The sequence below is a fragment of the Bidens hawaiensis genome, unplaced genomic scaffold (genome assembly GCF_021521415.1).
Source record: "Bidens hawaiensis isolate Kalapana, Puna unplaced genomic scaffold, B.hawaiensis_p1.1 tig00034820_1, whole genome shotgun sequence".
NCBI classification, from domain to species: domain Eukaryota; kingdom Viridiplantae; phylum Streptophyta; class Magnoliopsida; order Asterales; family Asteraceae; genus Bidens; species Bidens hawaiensis.
The window spans coordinates 5167-23875 of record NW_027496054.1 but is presented as its reverse complement, the minus strand read 5'-3'; the positions used below and the strand labels follow the sequence as shown (position 1 = coordinate 23875).

Sequence of the window (18709 nt, the reverse complement as noted above, 5' to 3'; positions counted from 1 at the left end):
CCAGCCTTCCTAAGGCTGTTCCAGCTGAGAAGGTGTCTCCGCCGGCCGTGAGTGCAATTTTTACAGCATCTTTCACGGAGCCGGCGGTTACTGTTGCTGAGGAGGCGACGCCAATAATGGCTACCACAGCGGCTGCCACTATACCTGCGCCACCGGCACCGACGGCCGGACCATCAGGTACGCGCCGGGCTTCCCGCCGATCTATGACACCTTCCCGTCTGCCTGACCTGTTGGATGGATTTCCTTTAGGTTCAGGTGATGGGTTTGGCGGCTATCGGCCTGTTATTGACCCTACAGGTACGTAGGGTTCTTTTTCCTTTGTATATTTTTGTCATCTTTTCCTAACTGCCTTTGTTTCTTTTGCAGTGTCGGATTCCAATGAAGTGTATGTTCCAAGATGGAACATACGCCGAGGAACAACCCTTCGCACCCCTGTGGAGTGCGTGGATTGGGCTCGCCACGCTGCTCCTCATGGTGCGTTGGGGGAAGCCATGGCTAGCTACCAGGAGGGTAGGCTAACCAATGAGCTTCGGGTTCTCCAGGCCCGGACGCAGCCCCGCGTCGAGCTGCTTTGTCGTGAAAACGACAAGTTAAAAGCAGCTCGCGCCAAAGATGTATCTGAAGCGCGGGCTCTTCGGGAGGAGAACCGGCAGTTGGCCGCTGCCGCAGCCGAGAAGGAGAAGGCATTCAAGGCCCTCGAGGTTGAAGTCCAGGCGCGACTCGAGGCCCGCTCCAAGGCTGCCCAAGCTGTGAATGAACAGCTTCGGCTGGCCAAGGAGACTGCGCGAAACTCAACTGAGAGGGCTGCCAAGGCTGAAGCTGTTGCTGAGCCGCTTCGCGAAGAGAATGAGCAGCTTAAATGCAAATTAAAGGCTCTTCAGCATGCTCATGACGCCTTGGCAATGGAAGATGCCAAGAAGCTGCACTAGATCCTTGACCAGAGGGGGGTGCTTGACCGCACTGAAAGGAAACTCAAAAGCGTCGAAGAGGCTGCCGCCAAGGAAGTTCAACTTGCCAACCTTGATAAGAGCGGAGCCGAACGTGCTTACAAAGAAAGTCAAGCTACCCTCCAATGGCTGCTTCGAGAAGCGTTGCCTCAGGTATCTTTAACTTTTTCTTTACGCTTTCTGCTCGTAATTAGAAAATGTTCTAACTTGTATTCTCTTGTAGGTTGTGCGTCGGGTCCTTTCGGAGACCTCTTATGACGATGCGATGAGCACAGCCCTCAACGCTTCTCATGAGGATGGGGAGAAGACTGGCTTCCTGCTTGGTCTAGGGTTTGCTGAGAGAGGCTTTCCGCCCTCCAACTTCCCTTTATTCAATGTTAATACTGAAGCTGCTTATGACCAAGCTGTGAACCAGTACGCTGCCTTCCCGCATCCAGTGGTGGAGAAGGTGAACGAAGCTGCTGCTGCTGATGATGGGCTAAACATCCTTAAGGCTTTCCTTGGGCAGCCGCGCTCTGACGGTGCTGGTCCAAGCGGAGGTGGCCCTGAAGCCTGATCCTGAAGATCCCTTCCCACTGCTAGGATAGACTTAGCTTTGTATAGATTTCTTTTAGGCGGGTAGTTACCCGGCCACTGTTGTAATATATCATTGAAATATACGATTGTTATTCCTTTCATTGGATTCTTTGCTTTATAAACTTATGACTTGCATACTTAGTTTAAAATAGCAATTTTCCAAGTGTTTAGAATAAGAACCTTCGAACGTGGTTGATAGTGGGTTAAAGTTTCGCTTCCTCCTTCGTGATTGTGCGGGTAGAACCGTCACTTGCACTTGGTAGGATGGCAAAACTTTTACCCATACCTGACCTGCGTGTAGGTTTTTCTTACCTTTTTAAGAATTTTGTTTTGAACCGTTCGACGCGCGGCTGTCGATAGGTTAGTGTTCATCTTCCTTTCATGATTCGTGCGGATAGACCGGCACTTTCATTTAATGGAATAATTGAACTCCTTCAACTGACCTGCGTGAAGGTTTGCCACGTTATTGGGTTCGTGCGGGTAAGACCGCCTTCCCATGCAACGACTTCACGTAATGTGAATGCCGTCACCAGTGTTGGATAGTTTTAACCGTTCGACGCGCGGTTGTTGATAGGTTAGTGTTCATCTTCCTTTCATGATTCGTGCGGATAGACCGGCACTTTCATTTAATGGAATAATTGAACTCCTTCAACTGACCTGCGTGAAAGTTTGCCTGTTGAGGATAAGTTAACCTTTGAACGTGGCTGATAATAGGTGTGAAGTTTTGCTTCCTCTTTCGTGATTGTGCGGGTAGACCCGTCACTTGCACTTAGTAGGATGGCATAACTTTACCCATATCTGACCTGCGTATAGGTTTACCTTTTCCTCTTAAGAATTTTGAACTGTCCCACGCGCGGTTGTTGATAGGTTGGTGCAGTTCCCTCGAATGATTCATGCGGATAGGCCAGCACTTTCATATGGTAACTTTTTTCTCCTTCAACTGACCTGCGTGAAGGTTTATCATGCTTTTTGGGTTCGTGCGGGTAGGACCGCCTTCCCATGCAATGACGTTTTTTGTAATTATGCGGTGAAAACCGGCATATTAGTGTGTACAAAAGTGTAAATGTAAATCATCAGCTTCGACGTTTGAAAGAGAATCATTTCCATTAGAAGTGGCTCTTGGCCTTTTCTGTACAAATTGGAATTGATTACATGCAAACTGTGTAATTGAACTCCCTTCCATGTTGGGACAGGAGTGCCATCGAGCCGACACGCACCTGTTTCGGGATCTCGTTCTTTATGCAGCATGTAGTCTCCATATTGAAGCTGATTTTTTATTCATGTTTACCCCAGCCATGGTTCCACACGCACCTGCCTGCTTAGCTTTTATTTCGCCACGAGGTGTGCGAGCGTCCCATCTCTGACGAATGTTTCGACCATGTCTTTTACGTCTATGCATTCTTCAGTGTTGTGGCCTTTTGTTCTGTGATAGTCACAGTACTTGCTCCGATCAGCATCGTGACGATGTCGGATTACTGGAGGCTTTGGCCATGGGAGCTCTTCAGTAGCAAATATGTCAGTGACGCTTTTGGTAAGTGGCGTCCATCTGGAGTTCCGGTGCAGCTTTACATTATCCCTTTCACCCAATCGATGCTGTAAGCCGGATGAGGTGTCAAAGTTTACCCTTGACTGCCAAATGCCTTGCTTCCGTTTTTTGTTCAATCGGGCGGTGAGGATGTTGTCCTCTCTCGTCCTCTGGGTGTACAGGTTTGTGCTCTGCGGAAGGTCTCTACCCAGTTGCTTCTCCGTTTCCGCATAGCGTTTAGCTGCTGTCATGATGCCATCCCATGTGGATGGCATTCCATCTTTACCCGTTAGGGTGCGGATAAGCTCTGGGTCCTGCGCGCCCTGGATGAAGGCTGCGCGAACAAGATCCTCGCTGATATTGCCCAAACTTAACTTCTTTGAGTTGAAGCGAGTGATGAAGTTTGGTAGAGATTCATCTTCTTCCCGTATGCATTTGAGGATTGTCCATTGCTCCTCGGTATACTTTCGCTGCTGGCTGAAGTGTTGGCTAAACTTCTGCTGGAAGTCTGCCCAGTCGTAAATGTGGTTAACCGGTAAACGATCAAACCAAACCCTAGCAGCCCCCACCAGCGTCATTTGAAACATGTAACACCACGTGGGTTCCGTCCAGTTGCTGACGGTTGCCCCTGCTATTAACCTGTTCAAATGGTCGTCTGGGTCGGACATACCATCATAAGTGCCTATGTTGGGCATTTGTTTGGCACTTTTTGGGGCAATTGCTTCCGCAATGTCCCTTGCAAATTTGGACGTTCCCGCATTTGCAACGTTCGGTCTGTACGTTTTGGAGAAGTCTCGTGGACTTCCACCTGTGCTTTTTGGTTTGAAGGCTTGTCCAAAATGCCTTCTCGGTTGGGAATCCGTTTCCTTACGCTTCCCTTTTGCCCTATGGCGAGGGTTCGCGTCGGAGTCGGATTCCTCCGAGTCATTGTCCAAGTATTCTTCGAATTCGTCGGCCTGTTGGACGGAACGCAAGCGTTCGTCCAACTCAGCTTGGAATTCCTTTTGTCGTGCCTCCGCCCATGCCTTAACTTCCTCGAGAGTTTGGCGGGGGAGTCTTGTTCGTTTTTTAAACTGGGTATCGGTGAATCCCAGTGGGCGATTATTTACTGCACTTGCCCCAGCTTGGGTAACTGGGGTAGTGTTCGTAAAATTTACTTCACTTGCCCCGGCTTGGGTAACCGGGGTAGTGTTTGTAAAAACTGTGTTGCCGGTATTCCCTCCAGTAGCTGGGGTTGTGGTTACCGGAGTCTCTTTAACCATCTTTCTAGAAGTTTGAAAAAACTGGAGAAAAATGAAGTTCTAGCTTTATGCACGGATGGCGCCAATGAAGAAACACCAATCGAACCCCGACCGATTACTGGTAACCTAGGGGTTGGAGAGCTGTTTCCCACGAGGGGTTAGACCCTTGGAAGATGGTTCTTCTGATAACCTGCAAAACAGACACCGTGAGCTCGTCACTGAGAAGGGGGGGTTCCTCCTTGTGACCACCCTCCGGCGTGAGAATCAGACTAGATTGCTCTTTAAATATAAAAGTATATTAAGAGATTGCTAGAGCAGATATCAGGTATATATGATGATAATATGATAAGATGAGATGGTCATACCATTTGGGGTATTTATAGCCGAAGGTAGGTTTCCAAGGGGTTTAGCCGGCCCAACACGCTACCAACTGTAACCTATGCACGTGCCCTGTCTGTGAGTGGTGGATAGGTAGCGGCTGACACAGAGCAGGCGTGTCGTGCACTCTTCCTCTTCTGCCAACAACAGGCTAGGCACGTGGTATGGCAGGAGTTGGTGGGTAGGCGGCGGCTATTGGTCACAGTGCTGTGGCGTGCTGTCTGCCATGCTGCTGTCAGTGAGCTGTCGCATTCTTGGTCAGATCTTTTGTCTGTACCTCGTCAGGTATCACACAAAAGATCCTCCATCATACGGACTGGCTCATTTAGGCGGGAGTTTTCCCCCTCCCGCCTTTGCTCATTCCTTCAGGTGACACTGGGGAGAGTTAAGTGCCTAGTGCGTGTAGCCATGCTGCGCGGGTGGCCTTCACTCATGGCTTGTATCCGAGGCTGCGGGAACAGGCGGAGTCCTTCACCATGGGAGGCATTTCCTGCGGGACCAGCTTGCATACTGCGCGTAAGGACGTCACTTCTCTGAGCATGGTTGGTCCTGCGGATCCAGTTGGTCTCTGCGCAGACGTCCCTGTTTAAGGTGAGTCTTGCGGGTCCAACTGGGCTCTGCTGGGACCTACCTCTTCATGTATAATGTAAACAATACACGTTCAATATCATTCAAGTTTATCCTTTTTTAAACACATTGTTACATGCTATGTTTAAATCTTCTAAAAGTGTTCTATATATGAGCTAAAATAGTAAGCATGAATGGAGCTTCTGTTAGGCTCGGGTTCCCACCCCCTTTTCTGGTTTTTTTTTTTTTTCATTACATGTTTTTGTCTGAAAAAAATTACACATAGTGTAAACTTGCCCGCTTTAATTTGAAAATTCTGAGCCTGACAACCATACTTATGAAAAATTGTTTTATATGTATTGAATCCGCATCAGTCGCACCTACCTTTTCGTCTAAGCTTCGTCACTTAAGTAGTATAAGTGGTTTGATTTATAACAATAAACTACAAAGTTATATTTAATACCAAACATGATTTAAACCTCTAAATGATTGAATATTCTTTGTATAGATGCATTTTGACTTTTTATGTTAAAATACTTAGCATGAACAAAGTAAAGTAAAAGATATAAAGGGGTAGAGAAGAAATAATTTTTGTTTTTATCAAAATTTCTTTATAGAAAACACCAAAGAAATTACTTTATATATAACTTTCCTTAAAATGTTGCTGCACATATATATATATTAATATTATAAAAACAGTGCATTGCATCGTTGTTTTCCAGTTCCCCCATAGAAATTCAAAATTTCAAAACAAAGCTAACCCCTCTATCTCTTCTATGGGTTCTTGTTTCAGCAAGAAAGCCACCGCTATCCCACCGGTGCCCCAATCCTCCGACGACCACCCACCACCCACCAATGACTTCAAAAAGGAGTTATTCGTCATCAAATACCGAGTCAGCCACGACATTGACCGACACTCCGACCAAGACAGCGACAAAAACCTCCCTAGACTCCGAACCCCAATTTCACTAAGGAAGATGTCGATTCAATCCTCGTACAATGCCACACGCTCAGCCGGAACAGTTCTGCCGGAACTCAAAACCCTAGCTACAGAAGACGGCGTTCTCGTCCCAATTCAGACTGCAATACAAATGCTGACGTGGATGATGACGCACAGGATGACCACCATCGGCAGGAATTTAGGGTTTCGTCGAGTAGAAGGTCTAACTCTAACAGTAAAGAAAGGAGAATAAGCATATCTCCTTCTAGAAGATCCAGCAGTAAGGAAAGAAGAATAAGCATATCCCCCAGTAGAAGATCCCAATCGCCTTTTACTCTTAATCCCGCTGTCAATCGCCCCGCTAAAATGGTTTCGGTCCCGCCCACTGATAAGAGTAGCAATGTAGCTGTCCAACAACCAGCGCCTGTCGGTCCGGTAAAGCGAATTCATGTTAAGCGAAATGTGTCTCCGGGCTCGAATTAGGGTTTTCGCTGACGACATAAGTCAAGACCAGGAAAGCAGCAGCAGCCGAGAGGCGGCTCATAGGCGCAAGTCACTGGTGGAGATTGATAACAATGCTGGTAGATCTGCACGACCGCGCGATACTAAACGAACACGGAGGCTATCTCGGGACCTAGACATGAACCCGGTGCCAGTTTTTGAACCTAGTCCTAGTCTGAGTCCGCCTTCATATGCAAGTTTGTTGCTTGAGGATATTCAAAACTTTCATAAGAACACTGTCACAACGCAGCCAGCTTTTGATCTGCCGGAGTGCGTAAGCAAGGCGTGCTTGATTATGGAGGCGGTGGCTGACATGAATTCCAATACGAGCTCTTTGTGTTCGGATGAAAGATGGAGGAACACAGCCATGAAGAAAGAGAGCTCTGGTATGACTTGAATTGTATTGAGAAAGCATCATGGTACATTTGTATTATGTGTTTGTAAAAGTGGCACATTATTTATGTGATGATAATTCATGATAATTGATCCCTTTGTTGTTATTTAGAGAGCTTGCTTGATCTTGCTGATAGTTGTGATCACATTTACATTCAAGTATACACACATACTTGACTGCTGGGATTTTTATTCAACACCTTTTTAGTTTTCACTTTTCATGTTGTCCTGCCAAGAGGCACAAGGTAATTTAGATACAAATAACCTCTGCATATGATTTAATGTATAATTAAATTCTATGTATGTAAAACTTAAAAAAACGGCTATATGTATAACCTAATAATACACAAAATCTACCTGTGTACAAGAGGCCGTCCCAATAGGCACGCCTCATGCCATTTTAACTTGCGCAACATGTAAGCCGGCTGACTCAACTCAAGCAGTCACTTTTTAGATCCAAGAAAGCGTAGTATGCAACCGAAAAATGCTATTTTGAAATCCCCTTTGAACAAAGTTTTAGGCTAATTTTACACATATCTCCATTGCCAGCATTATAAATTTATGATAGTGCTGTCATGGGTCTACAAGGTTTCTCTAGTTGTCATACAAGACATGTGAAATGTATATAAACACCTAGTCAAATATTGCGAATTTCATGGACAAAGGTTGTTTTCATAGGAGCTAATATAGGTAATAACAGCAGAAATCCAAGTAACGTTTAACACAATTAGATTAGTTGATCTACAAAGCTTAAGTTGTGAGGTTAAGGGGCTGTTTGGTAATCTAGTGTTAAATCAATAAGAGGTTTGACTGATTAAAGAGCCTTTGATTCAGCATATCTTTGTAACTTAACCATTAAGAGGCTCCATGAGTCATTAAGAAGTGCAACAAAGCAGACTCTACCTCTGACCATTTCAAAGGTAGCCTATTAATGAAATCTGGCTAGCTAACATCCCCTCAGACTAATTAGAGATAAGTGTATCACTTTGTTACTAACCTGCCCGGTAAAGCTGCCATAATAAGATCCGGAACTTAGTTTTTTGGTCAAATCTAGCATTGTTTTCTATAAAGGACAACATTAATCGTATAAATGCAAAACAAGTTAGGCCTTTTTGAGCATGACGGTGTGCTCGGATCATCACAATGGTAGCAAACTCGAAGTACGAGTATATGATTGGGTAATAGGTCGTGGGAATACATGTGTGGTGTTGGGTATGCAAAATTTCGTGGCAGAAGTTGATGAGATGGCCGAAATTACCACAATTTGGAGCATTTCGACATTGCGGTAGCGGAGTAGTGGAATTACACATGTTACACAAAATGGTGGGTTCTCGTGTAAATATCTTTGTTGGGTTAGGTTTGAGTGTCCAAGAGTTGTGTTGGGTTTGGATTGAGTTAGGCATAACTTTGAGGTTTTTATATATTAAATTTTGGTTTATCATGGCCGGGATTGTAACACCCTAGTTTTAAGCGGAATACGCCCGGGTGCAATGTATAGATCACTCATAAGCTCGTAACACTATTCATAGTGACAATATATTTATTTTATTCCATAATTTCGCAAGTACACAAATAGTTTAATAATGAGACAAACAACATTACAAAAAGAAACAAATATTATTCATTGAAATAACCCTAAGGTATAACTAGGTTTCTTGTCCTGACACTTAATCGTATCAACATGCAGCACGTTTAAATAATATATAATATATTTTGTCAACAACACATGTTGGTGAGTTTTCATGAGTTTTTGCGTATATAAATATATATAAAATGCGCGATTAAATGATCGTCATGCAATAAATATTCAAACATAATGTAAATGAAATCAAATAGTTTCGTCCTCCCGTTCATTTAGCCGAAGCCGTAGAAGTCGAGGAAATGAGAACCACCTTACGTAAACAACCAAAGTCGTAACGTTAGACGGCGCAGGTACGTCTCGTCGTACCCTCCCACTATGCGTTTGCGTAACTTCCACCATAAAAACAGTAAACACTTTGCACATAATTCACGTATAATCACAAACAATATGCAAGAATAATATTAACATGTACGATAAATGTGAATCGGTTTGTAAACAAGCGCATAACTAACGAAATAAAACTTGTGACATGCTACACCCCAAAAATATTAAAAACCTTAAAAATGGGTTATGAAAAACTCACTTGTTAAGTTAAGTGAATAAAAGCGAACTATGCGTTTAAGCGAGCTGAAATGGATGAGTTCTGTTCGACGATTGGCCCTAGAAAATATTTCTAGGTTCAAAATACGATTCAAGGTAATAAATGAAACATAAGACTTAGATAAATTTGGTTTTCGGTTTAGTGTTTAAGCCTTTGTAAGAAAACATATATTACCTTTATAATTGTCCATTTTTAGACTTTTTAATGAAAATGTATAAGTGAGTTCATTTTAAATTATTTACACAAATTTGGGTCATAATAATGGTTAGTCACATTATTTTCCGACTTTTTAAAAATATTATTTTTAGTTGATGTGATGAAATAATTAGTTTTTAGATGCTGGATATATTAAATAAATAAACCGAACCGAATAAATACGTAAGCGAATCAAGTTTGTTTTTTTTATGAACTAATACTAATGTCAAGTTATGTTTAACATAGCATTAAGTTTCTAAATAATGGAAACATGCATAAAATAACAAAAACATATCCGAGGAATGGACATAAAAGATAATAAGAAAAAATCTTTAACTTGATCGGTTTGACTTTATAAGTCAAAGTTATGCAAAACACCAAAGAGAGCTCAAGAAAAAGGAAATTTAGTAATTGTGGATGTGACAAAGTGAAGGAAGATAAATGAGCTCAATTTATAGGGAAAAAAGAGTCAAGGGTGTTTCAATTTGATTAAGTTGGTCAAAGAATTTAATTGTGTTAAAAAGTCTTAAAAATGTAGAATAATAATCATAAATTTAGACTTGTAACATAGGAATTTTTATTAAAGGAAATTAATATGATCATATAAATGTTAATCAAAACATAAAACTAATAAATTGAGCCATGAATTGGATTGATGCATGGCTTGAATAAATAACAAAACATTATTAAAGTTTGTAATATAAAACTTATGATAGATTAAAAGAAATAAAGATATAAAATGCATAAAAGATATAAAGATATAAAGCTATGAAATGAAACCTGTAATTAATTGGATTGTAATAATGAATTTTAACATCATAAATAAAATAAACAAATCCAACTTTATTAATAAAAATCGATCTGGATATTATTGAAATTTTAAAATGGTGCGGGTTTCGGTTTTGAAAAATGGCAAATGTCACAGGACTTACAAATTTTAGAAATTTCGTCTTGAAATTAAAATAAAGATAAAATTTTAAAATAAAATAACTAATACACGGAGTTGTTAAAATGTTTTAATAATAATTTTTTATAAAAAATACTTAATTATATAAAAACAGTAACATGGAACTTTGAATGACCAGAAAGACGCCACAAATGGGAATATGGCAATGACACTTATATATAGGATGTACCAGCGGCGTATCCACCATGCCCTTATCATACTACATTTGTCCCGTCTTTCAAAATCATTCCAGGTTTTGAGTTATTGCACACAACGTACTTATTATGTCTTCCACGCAAGCACTTGGATAATTACGTGTCGACCCATAATTACCTTTATCGTCGGATGGTCCACATAATCCGTCCCATTGTGTGGGTTTTAAAACATATACAATAAATACAATAAATAAAAACTTGGAAATCAATAACAATGAACTATATAAATCAAAATTAACAACATGTATAAACAAATCCTTGAGATCAAGGATAAGCGAAAATGTCAAAGTGAAACCGTTGAAGTTTAACAAAATAAATGATGTTATTGGAATTTAAACGAAATAAGCAAGATTCTTAAAATAATAAGAAAAATGAATGAAAATATGAACATCAATGTAATTAAACGAAACATTGGAGTCGAGAATAATAGGAAAAATAAATGTAGCATTGAGCTAACAAAATATAAACACGTGAGTCAATAAAGCATTGGGTCCGAGAATAAGATAAATAAACGAAACATTAATAACCAATAGAGTAAGTTTCTTGGAGTCAATAATGACTCGTTAAACAAATGAAAATTTCCAACAGAATATCAACATGAATAACGGTAACATTGAGATTAAGAGTAACAAAATGAATAGTTGAAACTCCAAGATTGAGAGTAACAAAGTAAAACTTTGAACTCTAATTGATGAAATATTAAGATCAAGAATAACAAGATGGTTCATGAAACATTGAGCAGGAAAATAACCAAACAAGTAACCAAATCTTCAGCTATAACGCATAACAATCAACTTATTTGTGTGATTTACAATCCATAACCGCCGGACTCTAAGTTATATCGCAATTACGATAATTAAACACTAATAGTTCAAATTGGCACTATAAATAGGACTATAGGCTGCAGCTAAACTTTTTCACACCTTCAAATCATCATAATACACTTTTTATATCACAAATTAAGCCGTCAAAATCGATTCCGGCCAAACCGTCATTCTCCGTCATTACGTAACGATATCAGGTAACTTTTATATGGATTTAATACATTTTTAGCCGAAAAACAAAACCCCTAAACTAATTTATACAAACATGGAATGGATTGTGAGTATTGGAACCTAGTGTTTTTATAATGAAGAGGATGAACTTGTAATATAATATATATAGTGTCACACCCCAACCTAAGGCGGAAATACCGAGGCGTGATCCGATTGCTCACAGCTCGAAAATACTATCATAATATAAATGTGACAATATTTATTTAATTATTTTATTGAAAGAATACACACAATATCCAAATATAACAAATAATTTAAATACATGAATGTAAGCTCAAATAATGATTATCTTGTTTATATCCTAAGGTCTTATCTAAGTGTCCAAACTTCAATCTTCAATACAAGCAACCTGCATATGCTTAAAAAAATGGAAAGAGTTTGCCAACATAAAGTTGAGTGAGAATATCACCAGATTTTGTCACAACATTATAAATAAGCATAACGTAGTAAATGCGGTAAATTAATCAAACCATGAGAAAATAAGTTGTTAATTAAACCATTGCCAAGCGAATCGGGCGCTGGTAAATCAACCATGAGCAAATAATAATAAGACCGTTGTCAAACGAATCGGGCGTTGGTCAATAGCATGAGCACCCAATACATGGGAATACGTTGGACCCCTCTAAATATGCGAATGAATGAATATTAACACAAGTAAGCATGTAACACGTATATTTGATTAAGTCACTCACAATTACACGTATGCATATATATATATATATATATATAGTATGAAATAGGAATATGTACGCATATGTTCCCAAAATGTTTATAAAACTTGGTAAAATAGAGGAATGATAAACTCACCTTAGATTAATGACAAACGAATATAAATACGAATAAGCGAGTCGTCCACTACACGTCAAACGACATAAAAAATTCGGAATCTGAATATTTAGGATATGATAACATAAGTAAAAAAGAACTCGTTTCCGCTGGAATCAATCCAAACGGGCGTTTAGAATTCAAGTTATGTTTGTTTTAAAATTTAAGCGAGCTGGTATTGACCAGACTCCAAACAGCGATTCGGAAGTCGGGCTTTGGTCATTAGCCTTAAAATTATGTTACGGGAATAAAAGTCTTCTGGACCGAACGCTGAATCCGACCAGAATTATGAGAAAACGGATAGTCAAACTTGTTGACTGTTTTGCCCTTTAACGAGTTTTAAACGAATTGACCAGTCAACACCCTTCAACCACCGAAATTGATTGAGGCTTATTGACTAGGGAATATATATGAATGATGCCTGTGTTTACAGTTTACCCGAAAAGTGAAAGAATCAACAGATACGATGAGTCGAAGGTCCATACGCATGCAAAGATAAATGAACAAGCTTGTATCTTCAATGAATAAGCAAAACCCGAAGGGTTTGGTGACGAACAGAGGTAGGTGACGGCTGAGTATGTCTCCTAGGGTTCATGTAAAGTTTGTGGCAGAGATTATGAGGGTTGTTTATATAAGAATAGCAAAAAAGAACCATGTTTGAAAGATTTATTCATTTAGGAAACCGAATAAGAGTTTAGTGACCAAATCGATGAAATAAACCAAAAGATTTCGTGCTTGATCAGTAATATAAGGGTATGTACTTGTATTTTAGTTAATATCCTTTTCTTGGAACTTAATTCACTCGATTTATGCCTAAAATAAGCTATTCAGATGCTAAAAACGAACTAGGAAAGAAAATAAGTTAAACGATCTGTGCAGACACCCCAAGGCTTTGCGCGGTGGGGGAAGGCCACCCCATCACGTGGTGCTCTGGCCAAAATAAGAGAAATTTGATTTTGTACATGTTTAGTCCTTGTAGTTTGGGTTTAGGTCATTTAACGAACTTTTTATGCATAGTTTAAGATTGGAACAATATATAATGTATAAGAGACCTAAAGTGAACATAATAAACTTAATTGCTCATAAAAATTTGGTTTTTATTAATAACAAAGATCTAAAATATTCTCGAGTCGGGTTAAATGTTAACGAATACGGGTTTAGAAAATCCGAAATGTTACATATAGTTTTGTTTCTGGTAGCTTAATAACAATCAAACTTGTGCAACTGGTTAGTCTTTTTGTGCGTAAACTAGAAGACCCGGGTTCGAACCCTGGTCAGATTGTTTCCTTTCTTTATTTTTTTAAATCCTTTTTCTTTTATTATCAAATAAATTCATTAAAAATTATTAAAAATCATTATACATTAAATAAAATTCTTTTAACTTAAATAAAATTATTTATAATTTAAATTTTATCATTATCATTCAAAAACCCAACGTTTTCATATTCGTTAAATCTCATTAATAGTATTTATTAATTCCATTTCGTAACTATAACTCGTTAATATTATTTATTCCGTTTCGTTAACTATAAATTCCATCTTGTTAATCGTTATAATACGATAACAATTTTTTTTGGACAAAGTTTAACCGTTAAAAAAACGACGTTCCATAAACGTTAGAATTTTCATATTAGTTGAAATAATATTTAAATAATATAAACGCTAATATTACAATTCTTTTTCGTTAACTTTATAAAACGCTAAATTGATGATTCTGATAACACCCGTGCTTCGTAATTCCCATATCAATATTAGATCACTAATCAATAATATTAAAATAGTTCGTTAAATTTTCCGTAAAGTTTAAATATAATATTATTATATAAAATAAAATAACATAAAATGCCTTAAAATAATATGAAAATAATACATAATCTTAAAATTTAAATATATAACTTTTTCAATCTCGTTAGTTAGATTTTGTTTTTGTTTTATTTATAGTTCCAGAAGTTCAATCATTTCGGGTTCTTTAACGCACTTTCGGTTGCTTCGGTTTCGTTATCGTGCTTTCGGATTTTATTGCATGTTTATCTTTGATTTCGAGGTGAGTTTCTCACACCCCCCTTTTTAAACGTTTTTACATTTATGGGGGTAGCATGTATATTCTACACAAATGATTACTTAGTATGTTTTATTCAGACTACAATTCACATTATGGACTTGTGTGTTTATTTGCTTACTTGCGTTGTGCGATTATCCGAAAACGTTGGTTGTTACCAACTGAAAAGGACCTTGCGTGCGTTGTTCGATTATCCGAGTACGTTGGCTGTCCCCACCTGGAGAGGGCCTTGCGTGCATTATGCGATTATCCGAGTACATTGGTTGTTACCAACTGGGAAGAAACTTGCTTGCGTTGTTACACATGTTCATAGAATTGTATGGTTTTTATATATGTATATTAAAACTATGTTATTCTCACCCACTACTTGTTAGTTGACCTTTTATTTTATATACATACTACAGGTACAATTATTAGAGGTTGAAAAAAATGAAGACACTAGACTTAGGATATTTAAATTAATGATCAAGTTGATTTGAATGTTTCTTTATATTAAATGTAATCTCTTTGTTTCGTATTTGTGTATTTGATGTTCAAAGTAATTAATGATAATATTGTCACTTAATAGTGTCACATGTGTTTTGAGCAATTTGTACGTCACACTCGGGCGTTTTTCGCTTAAGCCGGGATGTTACAGATTGGCATTAGAGTCGTGACTATAAGATAGGACATTAGACATAGTGTCCTAGTTAGTTATTGCTTATTTGTTTATTTGTTTAGGTTGCATAATTAGAAATTATGTGGGCCTATGTGTGTAACGCCTGCTAAATTTTTTCGGTTTAAACATTTCCTGCATGTAAAGTATGTATAATTCTCGGGAATTAACCAACGTTTCTCGGAAACCTTTACGTCATCCTGGTACGTCTAATCATTTAAATTTTCTTCCAAGTTGCATTATTATTCAATTTGAGGGGCTAGAATGAAAATATTTTATATTATAACAAATAACAAAAAACCCTCCTTTGCTTGTTGTCTGATCGGCGTAGGAAGAACAACCCCCCCTTCTTTGCTTCGGCTTTTGAGTAATTCCAAGGCATTTAGAAGTAGTTCAAGATATGTACTACAATCCCCAACACTTTCTTCGTTCACCCCTAATCGTTTTGATGCTCAATTTAGCCGATTCTTTTCGTTGGACAGATTTCGGCCAAGGTGCAATTGACCCGCTTCCCGTGGATAAAAATTAGAGTTTTTGGTGTAGAAAGATTTCCAAGTATGGCATTTACATCATATTAAAATTTCGTGGCCATTGGAGGTGTTTAGGTCGGTCAATCGATTTTAGTTCGAAAACTAGGGTTTATCGGGTGTAGAATCGTCAATTGTTGAGTTTGATGAGTTAATCGATTGAATGACCAACCGAATCAGTTTGCATAGCCCTAGGGGGGTTTAAGGGCTGTGGGAAAATTATTTTTTTGGTACTCGGGGCTGATTAGGTTGGTGATTAGTCAATCGAGTTGGTTGTGCGCGAATTGTCGTTTAAACATTAAAGTGAGTGTTGTAAAACGGAACCGTCGACCCTATCAACTCGGGTGACATAATTATGATGTATGAAAAGGTTAAGATGGGAATTTGGTCCAATTGGGGCTGATTTGTTTGGCAATTGGTTTTAAGAGTTATTACGCGCGTATTCGACTCGATTTGCATACCGACGGGTGAGTTGTGCATCATGGTTAGCACCGACCATGATCGTAGGGTGGATTTGGTTAATTGAAAGGTTTTAGGGGCTGAGGTAAAGTAAATGTGTATGGGTTGGGCCTCGGGCCAAATTTTTGGGCTTGAACGGCCCGTTAGGCAAGTGTGTTCTTACGGTCTAGTTTAGTAACGCGTTGTGTACAATTATAGGCCCTTACTTGAGAGTGTGCACTTAGAGATTTCCTAGCTCGTTGCTGGTGTTTGGTTAATTTCAGGTGAGTTCATGATGCCCTTTTTACTCTTTTAAATTTTGGGCTAGCATGCACACCTAAGTGTTTTTCTTACTTGACGAAATATTTTAAACTATTTTATATAGGCTTGCTAGTATATGGTATGCCTTGGGATGTTAAATATATATATATATATATATATATATATATATACACACACATTATTGTTTGGCCTATATTTGGCGATGTTGTAGTCGTTTCGACTACTGATGTTGCGTATGCCTACTTTGTGTTTGCATGCGTTGATGTTACGTGTTTGGGTTATACGTTTGCTCGACCCTGATATTATACGTGGATGTTATATATATATATTGTTATATATATAGGGATGTACTTGAAAGGATGTTTATATATATATTTTGTATATGTATGTATGTATGAGATTGTTTAGTCTTGGTAATGATGACTTAATGGATGCACTCTTTTTATTTTTAAAATTTTGGTATGACTATCATAATTGTTATTACTGATATTAATTACTTAAATGTAACATCACAAAAAATTTTGGTTCAAATTTGACAAATTAATAAAACTTAAGGACTAAAAATATTCATGGCAAATGTAAAGAGAAAAATAAGACAAAGAATGGAAGTAGCTTATGTTAAGGAATGGAGTAAGGAGACTCTATCCCACATCGGAAAAAGAAAGAAAAATAAAGCACTTTATAAGGAGAGAACATTCCATGGAAATGTTCTTAAATGGCCAACCACTATCCCTAGTCCTAGCGGAGGGTGCAAAGCACCCGACGCGCACAGCGCACGGGTTTGGGTGTAGGGCGATGGGCGCAATGTGGCGCTATGATGGCGCACTTTGCACTTCGCTCGCATCGCCAAGAGCCGCCTTTGTATTTTTGGATGATGATAAGATCAAGATATGGCAAGTTACCAAAAGACCAGGGACTAAAAATGAACATATTCAAAATTTTGCATCTTCGCGATACGCGAAGAATCCAAGTTGTGCGTCTTCGTGATACGCGAAGATGCAGTACACGTGGAGAGACAGGAACAACACGTGGCGACACGTGGCAAGCCTACGCGGCGACTCAACGAAGTTAGTGCAGCTTCGCGATACACGAAGCTGCTTCGCGATACGCGAAGTTGCACAAAAATTTCTATAAATAGGCCGGCCTTGAGGGGTGGTCCTCACCATCCAACTCACACTTCCAATTACACATTGTCTCGATTTACGTGCCACGACCCGAGATGGCGATATCCCGACAAGCCTTACCTCGAAATGCGTGCCATAACCCTACTTAAATACCCTTTCGACTTACCTTCAAATAGAAGTGCTATTCAAGTAAAGCACAAGCATTTCTATAAATAAGCCATTCAAGGTAGGGGTTCTGCTCGATTACTATAATATAAATGGCTTAGACCCTAGTCAGGGATATAGCCCGTACCTTGATTTTATAAAGTGGAAATAATATTTTATAAAGTCGAGATTATAGATAAAATAATACTTCTTTATTTTATATAAAGATTTTATATTTCTTATAATAAGAACATGAAATATATGATTTCTTCACGAAGAAGAAACAAATGTTTATAAATGATTAAAGAAGAAAGGACTAGAGGTCCTTATATTTATAAAGAGATAAAATATCAAGGTAAAGGTTATGCAATCGGACTAAAGGTCTGAAGCTAGATCGTTGATTTAGTACTTATAAAATGTTATTCTCGTACTATAGGTCCGATGTAACGAGACAAATTGGTGAGAATCACCAACCAAGAAGAAGGGTGAATACGTCCAACTTTTTATAAAACAAAGTCTTGAATGTTTGCATGGGATTATATCCCTAAAACTTTATAAACAAAAGTAATACTGGCCCTCAGGCTATTGTATACGTTTGTATGGATCCTTACATATGTGGGCAGACGGTGGGCACGCCACGCCACACTTGCTAATGCCTCCGCCACGTTGGGCCGGACCCATGTAATGTCCGAGAGGGGATTATCTCGTGTATATTGAATAGTTGCCAAGATCTCGATGCTGCGGTATCGCTGAGAGGTTTCAAGTATAACTAGAGGTTTATAATATTTAACTTGGTTTTTTCCTAAGCCACGATGGGCCGGGTCACAAGATACCCGAGGGGATAATTAAGTAACTTAAAATATTTTGAGTCAGCGTGTTCACCAGCATGTGTTGCTGACGTATTTTTTTTATAACTATTTTACAGGTAATGAAGGATACGTCTTTGGAGACAGAGGATAGCCGTTAGACGATCTGATGGCTCAAAGGATGTTT

The 18709-nt window shown here is 38.9% G+C and overlaps 1 pseudogene; it reads left to right on the top strand.

Moving 5' to 3' along the window:
* Positions 1 to 6010: 6010 nt before the first annotated feature.
* Positions 6011 to 7122, top strand: LOC143586732 (uncharacterized protein At1g65710-like; annotated as a pseudogene).
* The last annotated feature ends 11587 nt before the right edge of the window (positions 7123 to 18709 follow it).